The sequence below is a fragment of the Mugil cephalus genome, chromosome 13, assembly GCF_022458985.1.
Source record: "Mugil cephalus isolate CIBA_MC_2020 chromosome 13, CIBA_Mcephalus_1.1, whole genome shotgun sequence".
In the NCBI taxonomy this organism is placed as follows: Eukaryota; Metazoa; Chordata; class Actinopteri; order Mugiliformes; family Mugilidae; genus Mugil; species Mugil cephalus.
Genome location: NC_061782.1, coordinates 22,759,589 through 22,786,586, shown reverse-complemented (window position 1 = coordinate 22,786,586; position 26,998 = coordinate 22,759,589).

The window sequence follows — 26,998 nt, the reverse complement described above, 5'->3', positions numbered from 1 at the left end:
CACATTCAAATGAAGGCTTGAAAACTTAATGTCTCCTGTCACAGCTGACATCTGTGTGGAGTCACAAACTGATCCAAACAGATCCTGATGACATTTGAAGTCATTTCCAACTCAAGATTGGACCTATTTGTTACTAGAAATATGGTTTTGCTCTAACAATAACATTTCCTATCTTCCCCTGGTAAATCAGAGAAAGAATTATTGCACTGATTCGCAGCTACAACTGACTCACAGGAAAATATGACACGAGATAAATTTAGATAAATTTTTCTCTCATAAATTCTGAATCTCACTTGTCTCTTCTGAGACTTTCCAGACCTCCTAACTAAGTAAAACGTATCTCTAAAAATATTTATGTGTAACACCTTCACAGGAAAACAGGCGCCAGCATGCCTGGAAAGTAAAATTTGCAATTTGTCCCTTATGCAGACTGCAGTCCATTTAATCAAACTTCTAATTCCATCTGTTTCCTCTCATACAAGCTGTTATCAGGGAGCTTTAGTCTTAACCTGAGCTTGATGCTGGTTATTGTAGGTCAGTGTGGGGACAGGTGTGTGCGTGCGCTTAAGTGGGAGTTGGCATACTGTCAGAGCAGGAAAACCTGGCAAGACAAATGAGGGGATCGTGGGTTCGAGCCCTGGGCAGCACACAAGCCTGATAGATGGGTGAAGACTGACTTAAAACGTCTGGGTTATTGATGGTCACCCGCCGGCGTTAAAAATACATTCGAACACACACATGGGGAATTCTCCTCTGAGCTGTTTCTTTCTGGCTCCACAAACTGAACTCTAAAATGTCTCGAACCTGATCACCAGAGTCCACTACTCTCCTGATACAGTTTTGTGATTTTCATTATATAGAGATTAGATGTCAATAAGCAAGACCTTAACTTTGGGAATTCAGGATTAAGGCTGCTTTGAGTTGAGTAACACTGTTGACTTGTTGTCGACTTTATTCTTTAATAAAATAAAGTTAAAATTGTTTATCTGTGCATTAAAATGGTACATTTCTTGGTCATATGATGAAAATTTGACAGCAGTAATACTAGAAGAGAGAGTGGCTGAATGACATTTTCCACCTCAGTGGTCAGTCTTCTAGAGGTTTTTATTAAAACACAGTCATGGTTACCACTAATAACCAGTTACTGACTGCTGAGTTGACATTTTTAGGGACTGCAAATGTAAGTTTAAGAAAAACTCGAAAATCAAGGCACATTCTGAAAATGTGGTCATGAGTTTTAGCAAAGGGCAAGATTATATAATTACAACATAATTTAAGGAGGTTTTTGTTAAACAACCTTTTCAAGGACAGTACATTAATGCACCGGTAAAGAGCAATTTCAAGGAGGACAAAACATCAACAAAAATGGCACCACAAAGCTTTTCTGCACTGCTTACCTGAAATGCTACACAATTAAGTATTTTTGAGGAAAGCTGCATCTACACGACTCTGGGGGGTTTTAACCTGACAGAACGAAGTAAAAATGAACAGAACAAATAAACAAAAAATGGTATATATATTTATATATATATGTATATATTTATATATATATATATATACACATAGATGAGTTGCTTTTTACCACGAAGAATTGCTGAGAAAAAAACACAGGTAAACATTAAAAAAGAGACAAAAGAGAGTTCATCTGGTTAGACAACCAGTTTGTATCGAGTGACAGAAAGTAGAAAGTACATGAACAGAGGGAGCGGCGTTTGCTGCCTTTATTAACCATGTTGAGACTGCTTCCTCATTAAGTTTTAGAAAAAAAATATAAAAACTGTTATTCTGTCTTGTAAACTGTTTTGTTTTTTTTTGTTGTTTTTTTTGTTTGTTTTTTTTTTGTCCAAAAGACACGTACAGATGCAGTGTAGTTGTACTTTAACAAAACTTTTCAAAGACATGGTTGCTGAATCCATTCACACAAAACACGTTGACTCTGAACTTAACCCTGGCAGAAGTTACATCAGCCCAGTATAATTAGGAAAGAAATGTGGCACTGCAGTACATAAAGGTCCTTTCTAGGACTGAACTCGATAACTCCTTGAGGGAGTAGGATTTTTTTAATTAGTTAAAGACTTTAACCTTGGCTGACACACATACACACAAACATGCAAGCAAAGTTAACTATGACCCATGGTTGTGTGCCCATGACCCTCACACAGTGTTCACACGAGAAATGCGATTTATGCACACAAACACGCGTATAATAAACAACTCAATATGTATATACTGTATACTGTATGTGCAGGAGGTATTTGCTGAGGACACACACACACACACCGAACAGACTCATTTACACAAAAATGCACATAAGCTCAACTCTCATTCACACAGAGCACAGGTTAGCGGCTAGAGTGTAGAAAGGTTCATTGAGCCCTGGCTCTTAATAACAAGGGTCAGTTTTCATTTCCTGTGTGACTTTTTGCCCTCCCTCTGTCACTTTTTCTTTCTTTCCATTTTTCTCGCTCCCTGCTACCTGTGTTTCCACGCTGCATCTGCTCTGGAGTAAAGCCTCCCGTCTGTAATGCTTTGTCTCTAATGGCTGAGTTTCCACCTAGTTGTTGGGTGGATGTAGAAAAACTTGAAAAAATGAAATGTTTTGAATATATTCACTAATCTACTGAAGTGCCAGCATTGATAATTGTCCTTGTCCTTGTACACCAGTTCTGATTACTCGCTTCACTTCACACATCTCTATTCATGCCCTTCTAAGCTTTTAAAAGAGAGAAATGAACTCTTAAATAATCCTAACAATAATAATAATAAAAGTGGAAATATTAAATCATAAAGTAATGGCAACTATAGGCAGGTGGACTGTAGATTTTTCTTTTTTTAAATAATAAAATGAATGAAAGCCACAGACTCCTAAAAGAATTAAAGAATAAAAACAAATCCTAAACCGTGATTTGAAGCGATCTCACACCCATGCTCACCTATTAATGGTATTTTTTCAGTGTCAAAAGAAATATGTTATTTTTCTAATTTCTCTGTCTGACTCCACTCCTTATTAAGTTATTGATAGTAAAGTGGGTCGAAGTGTCGATGGCAGAGAAAGCCAATTATCTCCTGCGGCCCTCTGAGACCTGTCTTTAATTATCAACTTTTTATAACTCGGGTCTTAATGATATAGCCGTCGGTGTCCGTGTCTCCGTATTGCCCTGCTCTCTCTTGTCTGGATTTTCTACATCTGTGATTTGATAACTCTGTTTTACGACCCAGCCCGCGGGATGTGTCTCTGAATCTGACACTCTAACCCTATTTTAACATCCTGATTCGACATGTATCATTGTTTCATTCTCTCTGCGCTCAAAGAAATGATTTCTTCTTCTCTAAAAAGTCCAGATAACAAACACAATTAAAGAAATGTTTGGATAAATCTAAGTGAAATTTTTCATTTTGATGGAAATAATTGACTATTTGGAAATTTAAGTTTAAACAGCAACATAAAATGAACGTATTTATTCATTCAATTATCAATTTCACAGCTGATTATGCATAAGCGTTATTTTTTCTTTTTAATAATGCTTTAGCTGAGCTGTAACTGAGATATTATATATTTTATCTACCTGTAAATTTGTCCTCATACATTAACGCTTCTGTGTTCAGTTTTCTGCATTGAACTATGTCTTAGGCATTCTGGGAGATGCTGTCTCAAGCTTGCGTGTTGTTCCTGGAAGGGATATATTAATTTATTAATAACTAGCAGCCTCGACTGGCACCCTTTCCTCATGCATAAACATGCAACATAAACAGAAAAAATAAACTACAACAATCCCCCTGGTTGTTTCTCATTATTTGACTGACAAGGCCCTGAACCTGTCCTGCACCGCCAAGTGTGGACGAGGGGGGTGGGTTGGTTAGGCGCTATGGACAGACATGAGCAACACGTGGTATTTGTGTTTGTATTGATATTGTCATCGTGAAAAGGCCATCCAAGCCCTCCAGTGTGGCTTTCAGAAAAAAAGAAGAGGCAGATATGAGGCCCCAGTGTATTTATGTGTTAGTGCATCAGCATCAATCTATAACTTTGCTGCTAGCCAGCTGTGTTGACTTTTATTGCACACTTCAAACTGTTATGAATTGAATAACTGTTGAACATTCACTCTACTGTAAAGTTAATTTGACTGGAGTTGCGGCAATGCACAAAAAAGAGAATGCATGAGAGTGGATGGTGTGCAGCTACTTTGGTGCTATGGTGTATCAGCGACCTTAGGTCTGGTGCAGAGCCTGGGTCACAAGAAACACGTGAAGAAAACAATCACTGTATGTACAGTATGTACTTTAATAAACTGAGGCATGATTTAAAAAACAAAAACAATAGTCAACTTAAGTTAACACTGAGCCACAATTTATTTTATTTTTTTATTATTTGTCCTTCATTTTAACCGTTCTCAACGTCTCACATGACAGATGACTAGAATTGGCCTTTGCCTGCTAGAAACCAGCCAACCAGACAGCAGACGGATTCATATCTTGCCAACAAGAGCGCTGCATGACCCAAACAGACACAAACTGTGAACAGATGCAGGGGAGATTATTCGGAGCTCCATATTCCAGATAGAAAACAATCAGCCCTAGAAATGCCCGGTAGTCACAAAGCAGTTTTCAGTGACTAATATAGAAAAGCAGAAAATCAGGGTTAATGGAAAGTACAGCAATTCAGGCTCTTAACAACAGTTTTGCACAGACATTTAAGGACCTTAAGCTCTACCAGAACCCAAACTAGGATAATTGGAAATTCATTTATTTAAGTTAAATTAAACAGACTGTAGGTAATAAAGGCAGAATGAAATAGTCCCTTGGGTTTGTCACTAAGACACCTTAGAAGCTGCTACTTTACTTTATATTTTAGTGCCTCATTCATGAGGCCTTTTCTCTTGGCATCTTGGCAACAAGAAGTGGTCTGAGTACACTTAGACATCTGGACCATGGACAACCACTAGAGGCAACACAACGAGAAGAGTCACGCAGCCAGTCGTCATTGTGCTGATCAGCTTGTGATTCACAGTGACTTTCCCTGCAAAGCAAACTTCACAGTTTGTTCTTGAGAATTAGTTTCTGGATGTGCAAAACACACGTTCTGTCGGCCACAGATTTCTGCAGAAAAGGAGACAGTGACAACAGCACATATCGAACAAGAGACGACCAGCGTAAAGCTGTTCAGTGGCCACACTCTGTATAACAGTGTCTAATACAGATCCTATTCATTAATGAGACTGGATAGGTTGTTCCTTCATGTAAATCCAGGCCAGTAAGAAAATGTTTCACCAAATGCTGCTCACCACTATACTTGACTATCAGGCTGCTCAGACTTATTTGAATTTGTTCTCCATGATCTGATCACATGCAACCAGCTGAAATTACTGTGTTCACACTTCATTCATTATTGTTAGCACAAAATACTTGAAAAGACTATCATTTCTAATGTACAGACATCATTTAGGGTGATTTTTTCTCTGTTAGGCAATCATTTACGATACAGTTGTGTTTCTTTTTTACAAATGAATGAGGCAGAACTCCAATGACATATTAACATCTCTACTGACAGGGAGCCTTTAATGTGACCCAGGAGGCACTGTCCTCACACTACCAAAGGAATAATCAAGTCTGACCAGATTAAGTTAAATAATTCCAAATTAGACCCAGAATCAAAAGTGTAACTGGTGCAGTAATAAAATCAGTGGAAGAAGTGTTTGTCACTCAGTCATGAAGCCAGCCTAAATGTTAAATTACTTCATGACTTAGCATTAGCTAAAACAATGCTGCCAAATGTCAGCCTGTTTCAGTCCATCATATGGTTGAACGTATTCACAGGTGTCCACTAAAACCAGTCAGACCAGGTAGAAGCTGAACACCTCAGCCCTGTTCATCTTAATAATAGCACCGAGGGACATGTAGCTTTTTAACACTCATCTAGCTGGTCCTCAGACACACTTATCAAGGTTAAAGAAATACATGCAGCAGTTTTATAGCACGTTGTCCAAATCAAACATGCAATAAGATCACCACTTCAGGGGCAATGTGACTTCATTTTGTGCATACATGTCATTCCGTGCTCATAAATGTCTAACAGCATCCACAGCCCCCGTTCACAGAGACCATTCAATTTGCCACCCGTGCACTCACAGACTCTCAGACACCCTTGAAGAAGATCTTTGGCCCAGCTGTCTGACATTACACAATGATAAGTCTTACTCTCTATGTGGCTCCGACTGTCTCTCCAACTCCTTAACATTGTCCCATAGAAGGAAAAGACTGAAAGATTATTCATCCCAGGGTAATGACAGTACAGCGGCACAAGTGCCAACAGCTCTTGACAGACTGCCAGACAGAACAGTCTGCATCTGTGTGTGTGTGTGTTGATGATCGCTTACCAGGCAGAATGACTGTCTGGAAGAGTTGGAAGTGTTTCTGGCTGCACTTGAACATAATTTGGAGCTCATTCAGACTCAATTTGCTTCAGAGCACGAGGAGGAAGAGTGCAAGAAAGATAAAGAAAGACAAAATGTCAGATGATAAGAGAGAAGACAAGGTAGACTGAAAAAAACAAGAAGTGGGACTGGTTAAATAGAAGAATTTTCTTATCACAAACAAGTGTCACCCATTTCAAGGACATGTTGGAATAACACCGACATGCCTTTGCTCTCCTCTCCTGCCACCTGCTCTTTCTTCTCCCTGTGGATACTCAAGAGATGTTATAACTGAACAAGGGGCAACTCTTTTCCATTTCTCCATCCTACTGCACGCATACGACGACAGTGCAAAGAAAAAGATACATAACACAGTGACAGGGTTTAGTGCAAGAGCGAATGATTTACTTACTGTTACCATAGCCTGATAGTTATTCTCAAGTAACACACAATATCAACTGACATCATGACCAACAACTCCTCCTTAGCCTTTTCACTAAAGAAGACAGTATGGACCACTTTAGTTTAAACCAAGTTACATAATTTATAATTATAATTTATAACATCTAGAACAACGCAATCATTTTCTAATCTGATAAAAACAAAACAAAAACGTATTGGCTTTTGTGGCTTCCTCATCGGCTCCCACCAGATAAAATTTACAATTTTCATATCATTTTACATAAGCTGTGTTTTTGTTTGTCAGAGGATGAATAGAGGGTATACAATGATGTCACCGCTGCCCGAGGCCCCGCCCTTTGAGTGGAAAAAACATGGTGAAATGTATCAGTAAATACAACGAGACCAGGAAAAATGTGGATTATCAGATTTAATTAAAAACAATTGGGCTCAACAATGATCCATACAAACTAGTATGGCTTTGGAAAAGTGGATTAGCCTCAGTTTCAGTTAGTTTCAGTTAGTTTTAAGTCATTTCAGTTATGGTAATAGTAGTTAAATAAAATATGCCAACGCTAAGCGCTTTACTGAGAACTAACGTTAGCCAGACAATACTGTAGCATTAAAAGTTTTATTGTTATTTATTATTTGAACTGAAATAATTACTGTCGGCCATAACTCCACCAAAACAACAACATCCACAAATTTATCTGACAGCCCTCCAGAACGTAACTTGCAGCATAAATGAATACTACCTGACACTAAATGTGAACCACAACACCAGGTTTCTGTGTCTGTGCACTTGTTTCTTCTACTGCAGTGATCCATTTACTTCTCCTGTCTTTGGCAGTCGGAGAAATCTGTAAAATTATAGGCATAGGCTTTTCAAATCTGAAAAAGCCCATGCCTATTCTAGCCTAAAGCCTATGATTCAAACTAATGCGACTAATCTCCCTGCTCAACTGTCACTTTTTGCCACTCTGTGGCCGTAACCATGGAGACTTTGCTTGCTGTCACGTGCATACCCTCTATCGTCATGATATTCAAAAATACACATTCTTGAGTGGGTATAATGAAGATGTAACAAATGGGAGAGGCCAGGTGTTTTTCTTTTTGCCTCTACTTGACTGACCTCACTCGGATGAATCCCTTCATATACGTTCTGCTCAAGGTTTCTTCCTGTTAAATTTTCCTTGCCATTGTGCTTGTTAACGCTGGGTTCTGCATGCGGCAGACAAAGAAAACATTTTCAACAGACCTCACCATTATGTTGGAATTTTCCAAATCGTGATATGACACATTACAGCATTTTAGGTTCACAAAGTGCTTCTGTCAACATTGAAGTGTCACAGGACACTTCTTATAGAGGTTAATATATGTGGATAAAAAAAATTCTCCTGTCAGTGGTCATATTATGCACATTTGCACAGTGCTGGGCTATATACACATGCAACACTAACTTTAATGTAAAACAAATTATAACTTTGACTCTAAAAAAATATGTTCTAAAACTTAAATAGATGAGATAAAAGTTGATATATATGTATACCTAATAATAAAACCGTGTACGCTAACTCATAAAGACATGTTCCACACTTTGTAACCGTCACATGTTGAGATGTGTGACAACAAACACAGTGTCCTTGTGAGGAAGGTTAAAGCAAACACCCTGCTGAGTGTATGAAAAGTATAAATAATAAGGAGGGGATAATGTATGGTAAACAAAACATCTGACTGGACTAACAGCAGCCCCCAACCTTCTCTTTCATTTCTTCCTTTTTCTTTATCTCTGTGCCTTTGTCTACACCTCAGCCTCCACATCTTTCTGCCTCCTTTCATATTCTTTCTTCATCCTCTCACCTTTATCTTTATCTGTTTGCCCCTCCCATCCTCTTGCTGTGAGGGTAGAGAGCGGATGTAGTGACATCACCTTCCTCAACCCTTAAGCAACCCCATGTTGCCTGCGTATCTTTTCATACATTGCATTATTCATCGCACTACACACACACACACGCAAAGAGATCATACACCCATATACGGTAGATAAAAAAGAATGATACAGCTGAGAAAAGAACAAGCAGCAGATGGGAGGAGCAGAAAGGGAAGAAAAGGAAATGTGGCTTCTGTCCAAATGTGAAGTGTTCCTCTCTGCCGTCTCTTTATTATGGTGCTGCTGTGTACGTCAGCTGTCCTTCAGCACGCATAAATCAGAGCGCACTCTCCACGGTGCAGTGCATGCATTCAAATTGGAGCATGAAGAGAAAGTAAAGAAAGAATCCTGTGTCCCTGATTTACTATCATGGCTTTCATCACATCACACACATTAAAAGGTCAAAGTCATTCATAACCACACAAGGCCGGGAAGTTTAGTGTTTAACATTGAGATGCTAAAAACCATTGAGGGATGATGTTTCTAACAAAGGCAGACAAATGCAAGTTTTAAATAAAACGAAATAACTACTGCCCGACCAGCTGTGCTGTTTAGGATTGCAGTATTTCAGAAGGAAGTATTTGAGTGGAAAATAGGTCTGTTAAGGTTTGGGTATTGATGGCAGGTCTTTAAGCCCCTTTAAACTAGACGTCCCCAGTTCTTATGAGCGCTGCAGGAAGTGCCCTCTTGTCCATGCGTCTGCAAAGCAAGAGAAAAGGACAATCCTACTTCCTGGAAATTCAGTAAGAAGGGTCTTTTTTAAACTCATATTTGAAGGTAAAACGACACCTTGCGTGACCTGATTATACATTGATTGGAAAAATACATGAATGTAGCAGGGGCATCGTCATTAAAAAATACCTCTATAGAACTTTCACTATGCATCAACAGCTCTTACTTTATGTCATATAGATACATATGTACTGATGCCCACTGTCTTGCAGAGTAAGGTGAGAAGAACTGATAGTCGTATATATTGTTTAATGAAGTCTTTTATCGGACAATATTACACGTCATACATAAAATTTAGATGAATGTGGATCAGATTTATTTTGTTTTAATAACTGATTTCCTTCCTGTCAAGCAAATCAGATCATTCATTATGCGCACACATCAAACAATACAGCCTAATGCAGCGACAGTGCAAAATTCTCATTGTGACTGTCTTCTACAGTAAAACATTTTCTTCTCCATTTGTTATTTCTTTCATCTGCATGAAGTCTAGACACCTAGGTGAAGTCTGCACTCCACCAAAAGTTCTTTAGTAGGACCCTGAAGATAAAGGGCATGTACGCCAAAGTGTAAAAATAACAAACCGTCCCATGTCATATATCAGAATTTTGGATAAAAGGAGATCGGGAGCAGGTTCTGAACAGACCTCGCTTTTTTTTTTTTTTTTTTTTTTTGAATTATTATGTTGATTCATAGAGGTGGCTTTGCAACATTTACCAGCAGCCTTGTCACATGTCTGTAGGTTGTAGGTTGTGTGAATTAATGCCGAGTGTTTGATTCTAAAGCACAAACAAACCCTGGGAATAAATCATTCTTCTTCTTCCTGTCATGTTCATCACACATACATCTTCTTTCATTTATCTCACACTACCCCCTGGGAGGAACAGCTCAACTGGAGTTCATACTTATGTCATGCATCTAGCTAGAAGAAATATGTTCAAGCAGAGGTTGTCAGGCAACCGCAAGTTCACAAGGCTCTCTATCTACTGATCTATAGTTTGATTCCACTTAGAGAGGCCAGAGGTAATGCGCAATCAATACTTAATATGGCCCCTTGGAGTAAACTCTCCTCTAAATTAAAATACTCCCACCTCTGCGTTTGAATGGGATCCTTTTCAAGTGGCCGATTAGATAAGTGACTGCATGTTTGTGGAGGGTGTGTAGTCGTAGCCGGGCCGAGGAGTCACTGCTGAATGTTAAGTGTCTGTGTGGAGGAACTCAACCACTGGTTACATCAGAGCACATACTATTCAGTGCAAATCCAGATAATACAGTGATATATATTGGATCATGTGTTCGAGGCTGTATTCATTTCAGGTCACTGCAGCATGTGGAGTCTAAGATGACTGGGAGATGGTTAAACTGGACATGGTCCAGTGCTGGTTTCAAATTAGGAATATTATTTTGAACTATAGAACAACACTGTGTCAAACAATGGCTTCATGGCTCTACTGGAGGACAGTGATCATTTGTTGTGCAGTGTTTTATAAGATGTATTACATTCCAGCATTATAAAATGTGCAAAGTAAAATGGAAAAGAAATTACAAACCATATAAACAAGACACTAAATATAGAATGGCTAACAAAGTTAAAATGTGATTCCACTCTAGCAAATAGATTCAAGTTTGATTTTTCCAAACAGCAACGTGGCACTTGGCACGCAAGATTCTACACCGTCCGATCAAATGCATGCATTTGGACATTCCTGTTCGTTTCTACTGTATTTTTACTGATTAGATTCTGATCTCTGATGAACTGTGACAAAACACTGTCTTCAACACTTCATACTTCTACAATCATTAGTTATACTACTGTAAAATGTTTTGTATTTTAGTGCATTTGAGGCATCTTTCTGGATTATATTTTATGTATCACTGGTGCATACAATGACACATCAAACCAACGTGAATTGAATCTCTGATGACGACTGCTCCCAAACCTCCAAGCTAAAATGCAAGGACATGAGATGGAGTAGAGGCTAGAACTATCCCACACACTCTTTTTTGGTCTTTTATTTTATTTAAAGTTTAGACTGAGTCAGATCTGTGCTGAAAGTAACTTAACAGTAACAATATAGGCCTCTTTGTGGGGGTATCATTTCTGTGTATACTCTCTAAACTCAGTGATGGTTTCTGAGGGAATCATACCAGAAAGGTTTATCTACCTGGCCTGGAAGACTCATGGCTGGACATTCACATCATTTGAGACATGAAAAAAAGAGCCAACATTCACAAACTCCCTGAATTTAGGTGCTATCGAAGTATAAAAGTAATGCTAACTCAAGACTAGAAGAAGAAAAAAAGATGACACTTGTTGCTTTTACAAATATATACAGAGAAGATGAAACAGCAGCATGAATATTAACATATGTCCAGCTGTGAGTTTTTTACCTTTCAGAAACAGAATTATACAGTGATTCTCACCATCCTCCCCCTTCTTGGTCAAGTTCACTGTCACTCACCTTGATGAGCGAAACAAGCCTGAGGCTTGTTAATCTTCCATGAAAGGAGCTAAATGATGTTTTTCTAAACATACATCTGCTGTACAGCTCAAAGAGTAGCTGTACTTAATGTTTCTATGACACCTCTGAATGTGACTTCTAAAGCCACATTCAGTCCTAACCAACTAAACAACATGTCACAATTTGTCAAAAACTGTGAAAACCTTTTTGAAGGTGCATACTCTCAAACTTAGTGGTAGCTTAGCAGAAAGCTTTATCTCTCTGGCCTGGAATACTCAGTGGATAACTAAAGCATATGACTGCACATTCATTTGATTTGAGACATGAAAAAGAATGAGCCAAGATTCACAAACGCACTGACTTTAGGTGCTATAGAATTACAAAACTAATGCTAACTCAAGACTAGAAGTCCTAGTCATCCGCATAAATACATCACGGAAAGAGAAAAAGATGACAATGCGTGCTGCTTTTACAAATCTGTGCAGAGGAGATGAAACAGCAGCAGCAGCAGCAGCAGCATGAATATTAACATATGTCCAGCTGCGAGCTTTTTACCTTCAAGGAACAAAATTATGCAGTGATTCTCACCATCCTCCCCCTTCTTGGTCAAGTTCACTGTCACTCACCTTGATGAGAGAAACAAGCCTGAGGCTTGTTAATCTTCCATGAAAGGAGCTAAATGATGTTTTTCTAAACATACATCTGCTGTACAGCTCAAAGAGTAGCGGCACTGCGACGTAACGTTTCTATGACACCTTTGAATGTGACTTCTAAAGCCATGTTTACCTCTAACCAAAAAAACAACACAAGCAGCCAAACATCTCAAACGCCAATCCGTCAGACAGGTGAATAAAACCACCTGCACACCCGGACACAGTGTTACTCGTACAAGGGATTATGTCAGTATATAAAATATATTAAAGTGTATTTTAAAGCCAAAAGTTCCAAAATTTCAACTTTAAATGTCTGTTAGGGTGACAGTCTGAGAGTGACACCGGTGACATTTTAAAAGGCCAGTACTTAAAAGTCAGACAGATTCATTTTTAATGGATATGCTCCGTGACAGCATGGATTAGAGCTGTGAGGCTACAGATATGAACTCGGACAGAAAGCATGTAGTGTTCATGCTGATTAAAATGTGTGTGTACATGACTGCCACACTTGAAATATACTGTAAGGACTTGTATTTAGGTGCCAGTGTAAATACTTGCCATACTTAACTTTGTATGAAAATGTGGAAATCCTGTAGCATGCATGCATCCTGTATGCATTTACACTAATACCACAACCAGAGAGACAGCCTCACCACGTCTTATGGAAGCTGTGTCACCCTGTGTGTGTTTTAATAAGCCACATTAAGCAGGAGGCCAGACTGCCTGCATGTGTGCTTTAATGTGTGCATTTCTGTGTGTTCCTGGTAATGACATAGCAGCAGGCCGTTCAACTTAAAGTGACTTCACTGTCAAACCTCAACATCCCCAAGCCTGGGCAACAAGACCCAACTGTGTGTGAGTGTGTGTGTGTGTGTGTTTGTCTACTGTTAAGTGATGACGAAACATGGGAAGTGTCCTGTAGTGTGGGCTGCACCTGCCTCTCAAAAACTCCAAAAAAAACCCACTGTGTTCATGACAAGCCCAGTGCAGACACACACACACACACACACACACACACACAGCTATCCTAATTGCGGTTTCTCTCCTGCAGGGTGAGAAAACAGACTACCTGAAGGCATCTCTCACCCACTCGTTCCCTCCCACGTCTTCTGCCGCTGCTTTTCCTCCCTCTTCTTCCTGTCTTCTTCTTGCTTCTCGCTTGCATCTCATTCCTTGTCTCCCCTCCTCTTGCCTCCTCTCCCTTGCTCTTTCCTGGGCTCACTGCGTTCCTGCTCTTTCGTTCTTTCTTCCCCATCATTAACACCAACTGCTCCTGGGACTATGGGAGGACAGTGAACTCCTGGACAAATGATCTCACGCATAGAGGTGTGGCAAAACTGCTTCATAAACTGCATGTCACTTACTGTGTTTACATGGACACCAGTATTTTACAAAAAAAAAAAAAAATAAATTATTGGTCAATTTACAATAAAGAGGTTTCATGCAACCACCTCACTAACTGACTTTAGCAGAATGTGACAGAACATTTAACTGGAGAGGTGGCGTAAACCTTCGACAACCTGTTAAGAAAATATTTGCACCTAATAGCCACCGATATATTTGATCGGATCATTTCTCTTTTGGTCAACTTTTTCTATTGAATGAATGTCGCAAGCGGACAGGCAAAATGGGCGATTGCCTAGGGCCCTGAGCTGGAAGGGGGCCCCCACAGACAGTTGATACTAGTCCATATCAACGACAATGATGGAATCCTGCATCCCCGCTAATGTGGTCCTCTTCTAGCAGCTAGCTAGTGGCTAGAGTGGGCCTCCCAGGGACTGGTGTCATTCGGTCAAGAATCAACAACACTACCCCCCCGGAAGCTGCAACAACGCCATGTTGGGAGTCTAACTTTCAGAAGCAAACCTAACTTTCAGGACACGCAAAAAGGTAAAAGAAAAAAACACAAGACGACGATGAAAAACATGAGAGACAGTGGTTAGTGTGAATGTGTGGTACGTTAAGTATGAATGTGTGCTAAAAGTAGTTGATGACATTTTGTCCCACTGCCACCAAGCATTACAAAAGTTTAGTGTTCAACGCACAACAGCTAACGCTAGGTAAACAGTGTACCAGCTTGAAGCTTTTAAACTCTTGAGATATCTGTTTTAATTTGTTTGGCTTGTCGTCAGTTTTGTTGCTAATAATTGTGTACACAGAACACCGTGCCTGCAATAAGTTAGTACTGCCAATGAAAATGTTAATTTCTCCTATTAGTAATGCATTTGTTGTTAACATTGTTGTTAACATCGATGAATCAAGGGGCCCTCAGACTGCCTTGAATTTCATTACTGGATCATCTGCATCTGTGAACAATGTAGTTGGAGGTTCCAACTACATTGTTCACAGATGCTGATGATCAAACAAACATGGTCACGCATGAGCCTTCACGGTCACCAGGGGAGGAAGGATGTGAAGGAAAGTGAAATGTTCTTAATGTCAGGATATTCTGAGAAATTTCCCTGATTAAGTTTTCATTGGCATTTAAAAGACGAGCAGAAACCAATAGCTCTTTGGAGAGGAGTTTACCACCCACTGAATCTCTACAGCGTGATCAACCTAAACACAGATGTAGAATCGACATCAGTGTTCCCTCACACATTGTTAAGTTGATTAAGGGGTTCATTTTGGCAATTAGTACCATTCATTACGGATGAAAGTATTTCACATCAACTTGCCTCCTCTGTAGCACATCCTTATATTGAAATGAAATCTTCACTGCTCTTTCTTTTGTCTGCATTTGTTTTGGCACAATATGAATTAAGATAGGAATGAAATGACTAAAAAGTTCATTGTTGTCGTACCCCTGTGATATAATTTGTCTGGTCATTACACCTTGATGCTGCCCAAATCTGATGACGTACTAATTCGCCTGCCATTGTCAGGCTGCATGGTGTACACGTGACAGACTAGATGTTGGTCAGCATGCATGATCAATCTTCAGTTCTCCTATAACTTATGTAGCTATATAACTGTTCAAGGCCGAGGCACAGAAATTCCAAAATGAAATCTGAAAGAAAGAAACATCCTCAAACCATGATATAGCTGAGTTGTGTTTAGCCCGTGACGGATGAAACAGATGTTATGTCCAGTCCACCCCCTTAGAAAGTGAGTCCTTAGTTTCCAAGAACAACTTAGACTATGGTGTGTTGTACACAACATATGTTTAAAGAGCGAATTTATTGTTCAATCTTACCCTATTACAGGGTTTCCTCAGGAGGTGAGGTGATTCTTTAACTGAGATATGTGAACTTTCTCTTTTTTTTTTTTTTTTTTTAACCATCAGATCTCTGACTGCTTTATCGCTAAAACATGTTTGCATAGAAGCATCTACTCAGAGTCATGTCTTCCCTAGTTTATTGCTGAGTCTCTGTTTAACGCTGGTTTACACAAACTCTTATTTTCCGATTGTGTGAACTCTAAAACGTAGATACGACACAACTTGCCATTGCTGATTGTAATTACAATAATCATAACTGCTACTGTGCCAACAATTAACAAGGCCACCTCCTCAGGATGATTGCGGTAAATCCGGTGTGCAGGCAGGGATGCTAGCTCCTCTCTCTGCTTTGTATTCCGCTCACACTGGCTGTAAACTCAGTGTATCGCTTTCTCTCCTGTCCCACCCTGCTCTACATTCTTTTTATGCTCCGTGAGAGAAAGAGAAGGGGAAGATGGAGGGTTCAGAGGGCTGCCCTCAGGCATACACACACAACACACGCACACGCGTGCACCGACGCACACAGGTTATCTCGTCTCCCATGCTGGTTCATTTGCTTTATTCACGCATGCTGCCATAATGCTTGACTGATGCAACAAGTCAGGAGGAAAAAGGAAAGGGAAAGTCAAATTTCAAAGCTTTCTTTAACTCTACTACATAAAAATAATAACAATATAAATGCTCCGAAATGGGAAATGCAATGCAGTTTTCCCTTTTGGAGCTGTTTCTACTTTTAGTAGAGTGTATGACATGTCTGCCAGCTCAGATTAGCTGATAAAAGAAGTCAGTTTGTCATGGCCTAAGAGTACAAATGTGTCACTGAGCGAGCTGTTTTAAGATTGAACCATATGTGATGTAGATTATTTGTTCTGAGCATAAGCCTGCCTCCGAGTTTCAGTAACTGTAGCCTATAACTGTACCGCAGACATGTAGCGTAGCTGTCAGTGAACTGCACCGAAGTAAACATCACGTTCATTTCATCCTTGAGTAAGTTCAGCAAATGAGAAGGGTCTCATTCAAACATTAATTGTGGGGGTCTCCTGTTGTTCTGGGTTCAACATGAATTTGCCACGCAGTATACGGATACACTGAACGGCTGCAACCTAGCAACCTGCTAGAGGGGCAAGATAACAGGAGCTCATTCTCAGGAGGGAGGGGGGTCGCATCAAAAGGCTCGCTGTGAAAAGGGCTGGTTTTAACATGGTGGACAGGGGTTTAACACAATCACTGAGAGTTTTTAACCAAAGTGTCACAGAGATTCCATCAAGTCATGAAGGAAACATAGAAACTTGTGGAATTGGGCGCCACATGTGAAGATTAAAGACAGAGGCAGCTAAATGGAAGAAAGCCATCTGTCCCCAAGGTAGCTCATATTTAACTTTCAGTGACAACTTAACAGTTTGCTTTCTCAGCAGACTTGAGGTCACTGCGGAACATTTTAGTTTCACTACTCGAATACTTTTGATGTAGTAAAGTAAAAGGCCACTGGCCTCATTCACAATCTACCCAGGAGCTGCTTTTCCAGCACCAGGACACCAGCACTGGCTGGTTAACTGGATCTGACCCATGTATGGCTGCCATGCTTGACACAGTTCTGGAGGATAGACAAACATCCAAGCATTGTCAGCATAGCGTCAGTGCATTTCCAAACTCGCACAGTGTGTTTTTTTTTTCTTTCTCGTGTCTTATTTAATTACAAATGTGCCTTATTTAATTAACCAAAGTGGCTGTAGTTAGTTTTAGTACAGATGCGCACGTACAGATATAAAACCAATTAAGTTTAAATATTAATAGTGAGACAGGTGCTTAATGAAAAGAAACAGTCACACTCTGAGGCAAACGGGAAAAAAAGAATGATTATTAATAACATGAATAAAGGATGATGTTGAATGAAGAAGTTGGTTTCATAGTCTTCTAACTGTAGTTTAATATGGTACCAAATATAACTGCTTGGTTTGCGTAAAAAAGTCAGATTTCTGGATATTGTTGGGCGACTCCATTTATTTGTATGAGAGAGAGAAAAAGGGAAGTATTCACTGAGCTGATTTATTTATACCAGCAGGGATCCCCAATCTCAGGGTACCAGTGGTGAATCCATAGCTTGCCAGGAATAAACCAACAGTAGGATTATTGTTTGCAGCTGAGTAGCTCCCTATGTCTAAAACATGATCAAGATATAAAATATATAAAATATGAAAGACTGAGACATGTAGACGCAGGGGGACTTCTCAGCACACCACAGTTCACTTCAAACCTTGTCAAAATGCATTACATATACACATTCCCACGCAGAAATTTACACTAAATGTGAGGGAGAAGCAGTAAATCCTTCAGAGGAGGAGAGGGAGTGGGAGGGTGGAAAAGAGACATGGAGGAAGAACAAGGCGGAGTGCAGGGGAGGGTAAAGATGAAGAATGACTCAATGTGCTCATTCTATGACTCATCACACGGGATGGCAGATCCTGCTGTGGGATCCAATCAAAGGCTGCAAAACCAAAATAAGCACAGTTGTCACAGGAAAGCAGGATTTTGCCACATCAACGCTCCATGACAGCTGTCAATATCACAAAAGAGGAAGAGGAGGAGGAGAGAACGTGTATGGATTTGGTGATGGGAGGGGAGGACAGATGGTTGGAGACTGTTCCATCACTGATGCTATGGGACAGCTGTCAATGAAAAAGGAGAGCAAAGAAGAAATAGGGATGACTGTGGGGGAAGGAAGCCGGGGAGAGCGCTAAGGTGACAAAGACAAAGTGTCAGTTACCGAGAGGCAGCAGAGAAAGTGGTGAAATACAAAAAGGGAAGGAGAAAGAAAATGACAAAGTCAGTGAAACATTGTGATGTTTTTGTCACTGTCAGCGAGAGAGAAGTGAGGAAGACAGGGAGGGAGTGACGGATTTGTCAGACGCTGCCAGTTTTCTGCTCTTACTGCAGCAAACACACTTGTTCTCCTCCACAAACAGGCAATAACAGGAGGAAAGGGCGCTCCATCCAAGTGGAGTTTTATGCTTTCCTAACTCATTTGCCCTCTAACTTTTAACGCTTTTTGACAACTGGACATTTCTGTTTACTCTTTCGATGTATTTATTTGAGAAGACACAACAACTGCCCTTATGTCACAAATGATTCAGAGGCTTTTTCAGGTCAAAATTTAGACACACTCAAAAATGTTCCCGTGTATAAATGGCTGGTTGGCAGTTACCAGGAATATGAACATGAGTTTTAGCTTGCAGTGGCCAGATTCAGTTCTTATCAGAAGGTGAATCTGGTAACTCATTTGGATTTCATTATGGGATGTGTCTCCATCAATCAGTTCCTTTTCAATACATCCAGCTCCACATTGTTCACATGATGTGTTTGACTATGTTGCTTTTACTCTTCTGTCCATCCTGGGACTGGCTGGCCATAGGGGCGTTCAGGAGGCCTGTGCATTTCAGGCCAGTCATTAAACTACTGTTTTCACGTAAAAAAAAAGAAAGACAAAATAAATAAAGAGAAGCAGGGTAAATTAGAAAATGTCCTGTAACTATATTTCCAAAGTGATGGATAATGAAGTAAAACACGGCTCAGTTGTCTGAAACTGAGGCAACTCGTTTATTCGGAAATCTTCTTGTGGCATCAAGAGCACACTGATAACAATAAACTCCTCCAAAATTAAATCATCACTGTAATGCTAGACTGGAAACAGAAACAAAAAGAAGTGACTACGCTGACAGATTAGATACTGGCAGATAATTGATTCAAGAAAAAGGTTACAATGCCATATAGAAAGAAGCCGGACAAAGAGATGAGTGGAGCTGAACAATTAAGGGCAGAAGTGAAAAAAATGTTAGTACAGAATACAGCCAAATGTGCTACAATGAATAATGAATGAATAAAATCAGTGTGGCTACAGTCGACCAGGAAAGTGACGACACAGGACCGAGCAGCACGACCACAGCAGGTTAGCAAACACTGCCTACACAAGCCTATCATAATGGCCTATTGTGCTGATACACACATCTCTTTCCGCAGGCCATTTAAGTTTTAAGTTCCCACAAAGGACCATGGAATTGTCCAACATCTTTTGGTATACTGAAGCATTCAGAGTTCCTTTCACTGGAGCTAAGGGGTCAAGCTCAGGTCCTAAAAAACAAACCCACACCATAATCCCCTCTCCACCTTACTTTAGGGATGGGTGTCATAAAGGTTTCTTTAATATAGGTGCTTAAACAGTGCCCGAACCGGTGCTTAAAACATGCAAATTTTGTCCAAAAATGGACATACTGTCACAAGTATCATAGTAAAACCAGTAGCGTGGGGTCCCGCAGGCTTCCCAAGATGGTACATTTCTCAGCTTTAAAAAATAAAAATAAAATGTTATGCGTCATCATATGTTTGATCAAATTTGAGGTGTTATCTCTCTTGCACAATATCAACTTCATGCACTTGTTGCATGTTGCCAGTGCCGAGTCTGCATCTTTTGAGGCGAAATACAGTCAAACTTTTGACCGCTTAGCCTTACCCAGGATTTCCACCGGATGCAACATACATGGCACAGATGCTCCACAGTCAATCATGGCAATTGAAATGGCATCTTGAAGGTTCACTTGCAGGTGAAAAACTGATATGACGTGACGTGTAATGTTGGCACAGCAATAGAGTTAAGGGGGTGGTAATTAAAAATTCAGTGGCGACGAAATGAAGCACAGAAATCTGCGTTGCTTTTCAGTCTGATGACTACCATTTGCATCAGCACCATCATTATGGGACTGATTATGCATCCCTACCTAACTTCTCACTTGGCACAATACAGTCAGACAAGTTCTGTTTTCCTGCCAACTGCCAAACCCAGATTGGTCCATCAGATTGCCAGAAGGAGAAGCGTGATTTGTCACTCCAGAGAACGTCTCCACTGCTCTAGATTCCAGTGGTGGTGTGCTTTACACCACTGCATCAGATGCTTTGCATTGCACTTGGTGATATATGGCTTGGGTGCAGCCTCTGGACCATGGAAACCCATTCCATGAAGCTTTCTACGCACTGTTCCTGAGCTAATCTGAAGGCCACATGAAGTTTGGAGATCAGTAATGACTGACTCTGGGTGGCACCTGTAGCCATGGAAGTTATTTGGATGGGTGAGTGAATACTTTTAGCAATATAGTGTAGTAGAATGCCTTAAAGGCAATTTATGTTTAGTGTTATTTTGTCCAAATTCGAGAATAGCCTGTTAGCATATTGTAATTCAACTGTTGTGAGAGAACGATTGACTTCTGTGCCTCCTCCTGGTTATATTTACAGACTCACCCCATGATGGTATTTTTTCAGCAATCACAGGCCATTTTACAAATGCACACAAAGAAAATCCACTGCTTGCTTGAGATAGAAGCAAGCAGAAATGAGGAATGCAGGATGAATACATATTTTCCAAATTCAGATGTATGGAACATTTAACTCACGTGACTGACCAGCTCTTTCACTTTCTATGTATGACGCCTATTGCCGTTCCATTTTCCTTGCTGCGTACATTCGAATCATTATGTCTTTGTCTACAAACAGCTTGAAACATGGCTGATAATGGCTTACATAAAATAATTAACGCTCTCCCTGTTTTTCACCATAATGGCCTAAGCGACATATTTTCTGCATTGCAGTTAATCTGGTAATGCAGTCACATGATGCATGCAATGAATGCTGATGAATGCTTTTAATTAGCTGGCAATGACTGATTATGGTTTGTACAAATTACTCAGCAACACAACTGAAAGATATTTCATCTCTGATATTGCAAATTCATTCTATGTAGTGTGTCTGATTGGAAGTATTGCTATGCTATATGTTAAGCATGTTTATCATTCTGACACTTTAGCTTGGGTCCTGCATATGAAAAGATGTTGATTTCCTGGTTGATTGCTGATCATATAGAGATGTGCTTAAGACTCTGATTGTCTTAAGTGACCATTCAGATCCTGTCTGACATCAATGCAAGTGATTTTGTTTTCTAACCGGTTTACATACAAGCTAATAGTAGAAAGAAATTTGTAAATTCCCAAATGCGTTTTTTTCCATTTTTAATTTTTCCATTCACTTCAGGCCAGACACTCATAAGCTGCTAGCCACCCATTGTTTTATTGATCCCAAAGTAATAGCCACTGTTTTGTAGAAACACAGAAACACACAACGGCACGGCATTTACGGTTCTTACATTGAGATGTGACAGATTAATCTCACTGGCTGATACGAGGTTGTCAGAAACCACTTTAAGAGAAAAACAAACTGACTGAAACAAAAAAGGGCTGAACTTGAAGAGGCCTCTCAATCAAGACGAATCAATCACTTTGAAGTCTGAATGTATTGAACCAGCACTTTCTCACAAGGGGACTGTAAAGTAGATTGAGTTTCTCTCATAACATACCACGATGCGGAGCTGTGCAAACCACCTTCAAACCCCTCTTTCCACGAGTCACACCCTCCCTGCATTTTCCTGCCCCCATTTAAAAAAAAAAAAAAAAAAATCTGCAAATAATGAAAGAGAATAGCTTAGAGTCAGCTTAAACCTACAGATTTCTTTTTTTTTTTTTTTACATTTCCAAGCTTACATTCACAGATAAATATGTTATGCGTGTATACACAGAACTGTATGTGCTTAAAGAAAGTCAACAGACTACTGATATTGTAAAATATTGTAAAAAGATACAAGATATTGTAAGATATTGTAAAAATATAATAATATTACATTGGATCCAGTTATACTAACGGTAACATAACTACTGTACCAGCGTACCAGTTTACATGATCACAGCTCCAAAGTGGGCAATTAAAGTCAACACACGGCAACTTTGTTAACAGAAGTGGCACTGTAGTTGCACAGTTTGAGTCAGCTGATTGCATTGTTAGTCACACTGTGTACATCTTCTATTTAGTGAAAGTGGTTCTGACTTTCAGGAGAGGTTGATTGCAGGTAACAACAGTCTCTGACCTGCAATAAGTACGTGGGCTGAATTGGTTAATGGAAATAAGCACACAAATAATATGAAGTTTGGTCACCTGCAGTTGACCAAAACAAAATAAAAAAAATAAAAAAATGAACAGTGGTTAAATCCAGAGGTCAGCTTTATGTGACTGCAGCCTCACTGATAATATATTACCAACTGTTTTTGTTCTCTGTCTGTACATTACTTCATATGCATATTTTGCACACTTTTTGCTTATACTGGTTTACTTTATTTTTACTTTTATTTTATTTAATATTTTATTGATTTTATTTATTTATTTATTTTAACTCTAAGTGCCTCTCAAAAGTGTTTTTCTATGTGAAACTAGGCTACTTTTACCAAGCAGTTTCCCCAGTAAATAAATAAAGTCTAACTTATAGTCTTATGTTGAAAAGAAAGAGAACTTTAAAACTTTAGAGGCAGATGGTAAGTGAGACGAGGATCTTTATTCAACATTGAACTAACAAAGTACCATTTAAAATGCCTTAAGAAATGTGGATATTTAAAATGTATTCATTCAATTAATTACTTTTTTGTTGCTCTTCTTAATTTTCATAATTTATGTATTTTGATGATAGACATATTGACTGTTATTTGTTGTTATTGTGAATACATTTTTTATTCAACCATTTATCGATGGATCAGTCTTTCATTAGAACATTTCTATATTTCATATTTTCTATTGAGTTGGATTTCGATTAAAACATATAATAACAAATTAACTTGTAACTGTAATTTGAACTTATTTACACATTATGAGATATAATTGTAATTACATTACGTTAATGCCTGTTTATATTGTAACATTTAATCATTGGTGGGGAAAATGTTTTCACTTCTGGTCCTCCATACAAATACATATGTTTACCATCATGTCCTGTAATCACAGGTTCATTGGGTTCATATTACAACTGTGTATTTGGGTCAAAGGTCATCTACAGGTGTTCTAGAACGTTGGCTCATTGTGATGACACAAAAAGCCAGAATTCCATTGTTCATCTCTCTATCAAACATTCTTCATTCTTCATCTTGAAGTCACATCGTTTACTTGCATATCAAGGTTTTCCTGAGCACTTTTACACATTTCATCTGACTCTTTGTAAATCATTCACCGAGAGTTTAGTCAGTTCCGTAATCAGACACAGCAGCGTCTCATCCATGGCGCTCACTGAAGGAAGTAGAGGCATCTACAGTCCCATCAGGGTAAGGACCAGTTCAGTTGTCTTTAGTCTGATTCTAAACACTTCCAGATGTAGCTGGTACAAAATAAGAGGAGAAAAGGGATGTAAGGAACAAACTGACCTTTTTTCCACAGGTGTTCTTTGACACCATCGTCTATGAGCGGCCTCTTCAGACCTGCTGGCATCTCGGCTCCTACAAGTGTTATGTAAGATCCTCTACAGTTTCAAGTCTTCTGTATCTATCCCTACATATCACACACACACACACACACACACACACACATACACATATATATATATAGTATTAACCCGTCTCATCTCTTGTTTTGTCTAGACTGCACTTATTGCTGAACTTTTGAGGCTTCAGCAGAACAAACAGCTCTCATCTAACGTATCTGTTGAAGATATGATTGAGCTGCTGATGGAGGAGAGCAAGAAGACTGAGAATCCAGTGAGTATCTCAGAAACATACACTACACATCACACCTGACTTTTACTTTGCTCATAAGGAGGAAGTGTAAAGGTTAAAGTCTTGTTTTCTTTGTGTTTGAAGGATGTGGGAATTTGAACTGTGCAGCTTCCATAAGACCTGTGCCAAACCTCTTGCACAGCTGGTAAGGACCCATTCTGCACATTAGTTTGAATTCAATTGATACTTGATTCACTTCATATTCTCCTGTAAATATGTTCAATCTGCTCAACATCTCTTTTCTTTTCTTGTTTCAGGTGTGGGAGGTGAACAACAGTATGAAGAACAGAGATGTGGAGTTTGAAGCCAGAAGTCTCCTCCACTCTTCAGAGCCCATGCCTCCCAACTTTCAGTAAGTTACATCTGCCATTCATTTCCTCTCAGTTAAGTTCTCTGTGATGTTTGTGTTTTTCCCTGCTGCACTACAAAACACCCCCCTGCATGTACATTAGTCTCTAATTTCTAGATGTCTTTTAAAACTAACTGTAAATAACTGCAAACCACAGACATCCCATGATCATCAGCCAGGCCAAGGAGTTTGCCAGGAGGCTGACAGAGCAGCAGTTTGAGGCTCCCAGCTCCAAACAGCCTGAACCATGGGAGGTGGTGGCAGAGGTGGTCCCCAAAGTCCTGCAGGGCTTCTGGGACTTTCCTCCAAACACTTGTGTTGACATGCCCTCCAAAAAGCTGTGTAAAATGGCTGTTGGAGTCACTAAAGCAGTAGAGGACCAGGTCTACGCTGCTTTGTCCACCATATTTGTGCAATTCACGTTCTCCCGCGCCCTACGAGACAACATGGTCCAGTCTATCCAGGAGAAAGTTAGACAGGCCTACCTTGAAGATGTCCTGAAGAAGAGTCTCAACCGTTTTGCTGCAGAGTTTCTGAACACCATCGTTGATGTTGCAGTTAAAGAGATCTGTTCATTGTTTCCTCCAGATTGTCTTGCTACCACTGCTGAACCACCAGTGCTGTTGTATTCTACCCTGGTTGCAGCAGAGGAACAGGAGTCTTTTGTGGCTGCAGCTCCATCAGCTCCTGGACCCTCTACTGATGGATCTCTTTCCATCCCTACAGTCCACCAAACCCAGTCTGGACCTCAACAGCTGACTACATCCAGCCCAGAGCCAGAGTCTGATGTGGCTCCACCCCCTGCAGATGAACCTCCAACCAATGTTCAACTCCCATCTGCATTTTCTCTGTTTTATTTTAGTTTCATTTGTTTTCATTTTTATTTCACAGTTCACGCCTACAGTTCATTTTCTGTGACACATTTTGCATCATTTCGGTGCATGACGTTTTTGTTCATGTTCATTTTCTTTAGTTTAGTTCCATTTTGATTTTATTCAGTTTTATTTCGTGTTCATTGTTTACCATTTTACTTCAAGTTCATTTACATTTACATTTTTGTTTTCATTATCCATCTCGTTTTCATTTTGTGTTATTTAGTTTGATGTTGTTGTTGATTTTAGGGTGTTGTTGAGAAAGCTGACTACAGGTCCGGCTCCGTCACCTCTGTTGGGCCTCAGCTGTAGTTTCAGCTCCACTTCCACACCACCGTTTTCATTTTCTCGGTTTTATTTCATTGTTATTGTTTCTTGGTTTTATTTCAATAAATTGTTCTGTTCAGATGATTCTGAATTGCCATGTGATTGTGATTAGTAATTTGTCTTCCTCTCTCCCTGTAACAACAACAATAATAGATCATGAAAAAAATGTTTCTGCAGCATTGTGCCTGATTTTGATTGAACTGAGCCTGTGTAATAAAGAACCGTGGAGATGTTAATACATGTCTTTGTAGTGATTTTCAACATATTGTTTAACCAATCAGCAGTGGCAATCTGCTTCAAATTGGCCATCATCATCATTCCTATCCCTAATAAGTCAGATCCTACCAGCTTGAATGACTATCATCCTGTGGATCTCACATCCGTTGTGATTGTTTCATGAGGATTGTTAAGCAGCACCTGGGCCTCCTTGAAAATCTCAATCCCCTACTGTTACAACACAGAACAAGCAGTCTGTTTTTAAATGCAGTTTAAAAAGAGAAATAAAATATAGGAAATACCAAATAAATTTGAATCCAGATTTTAGTCAGGCATTTAAAAGGGCACTTTCATTTCTATTTTCCCACCACTTTTACTATTAGCTGTTTGATTAGCTTAGCCATTTATCTTTAATCTCCATATTTAGTCTTTCAAAGTACAGCTACGGATATTAGCCATGGGATATAACAAATTCTCTGATTTTCTAGAGAGTGCCAGAGTCCTCATAACTTTTCCAGCACTGTTTAGGCAGCAGCAGTAACCTCTGAAGAACAAATGTATATGTGCTTGAACGTTTTGTCTTGGCTTTCACTCCTTAAATATCCAACACTGATGTATCATCTTCAATGTCCAACCCTAGCAGGACACCCTGTTGACAGTAAGATACACAGCTAACTAGCTTCACATGATGTAATATTAATTTACAGTAAAAAGTTGACTTTCAATTTAACTGAGCCAGCTCAGGCTAGCTAGTCCACTAGTTTGTGTTATCTTTAGTTGTTTCTTGTAATAATTGTAAACGTC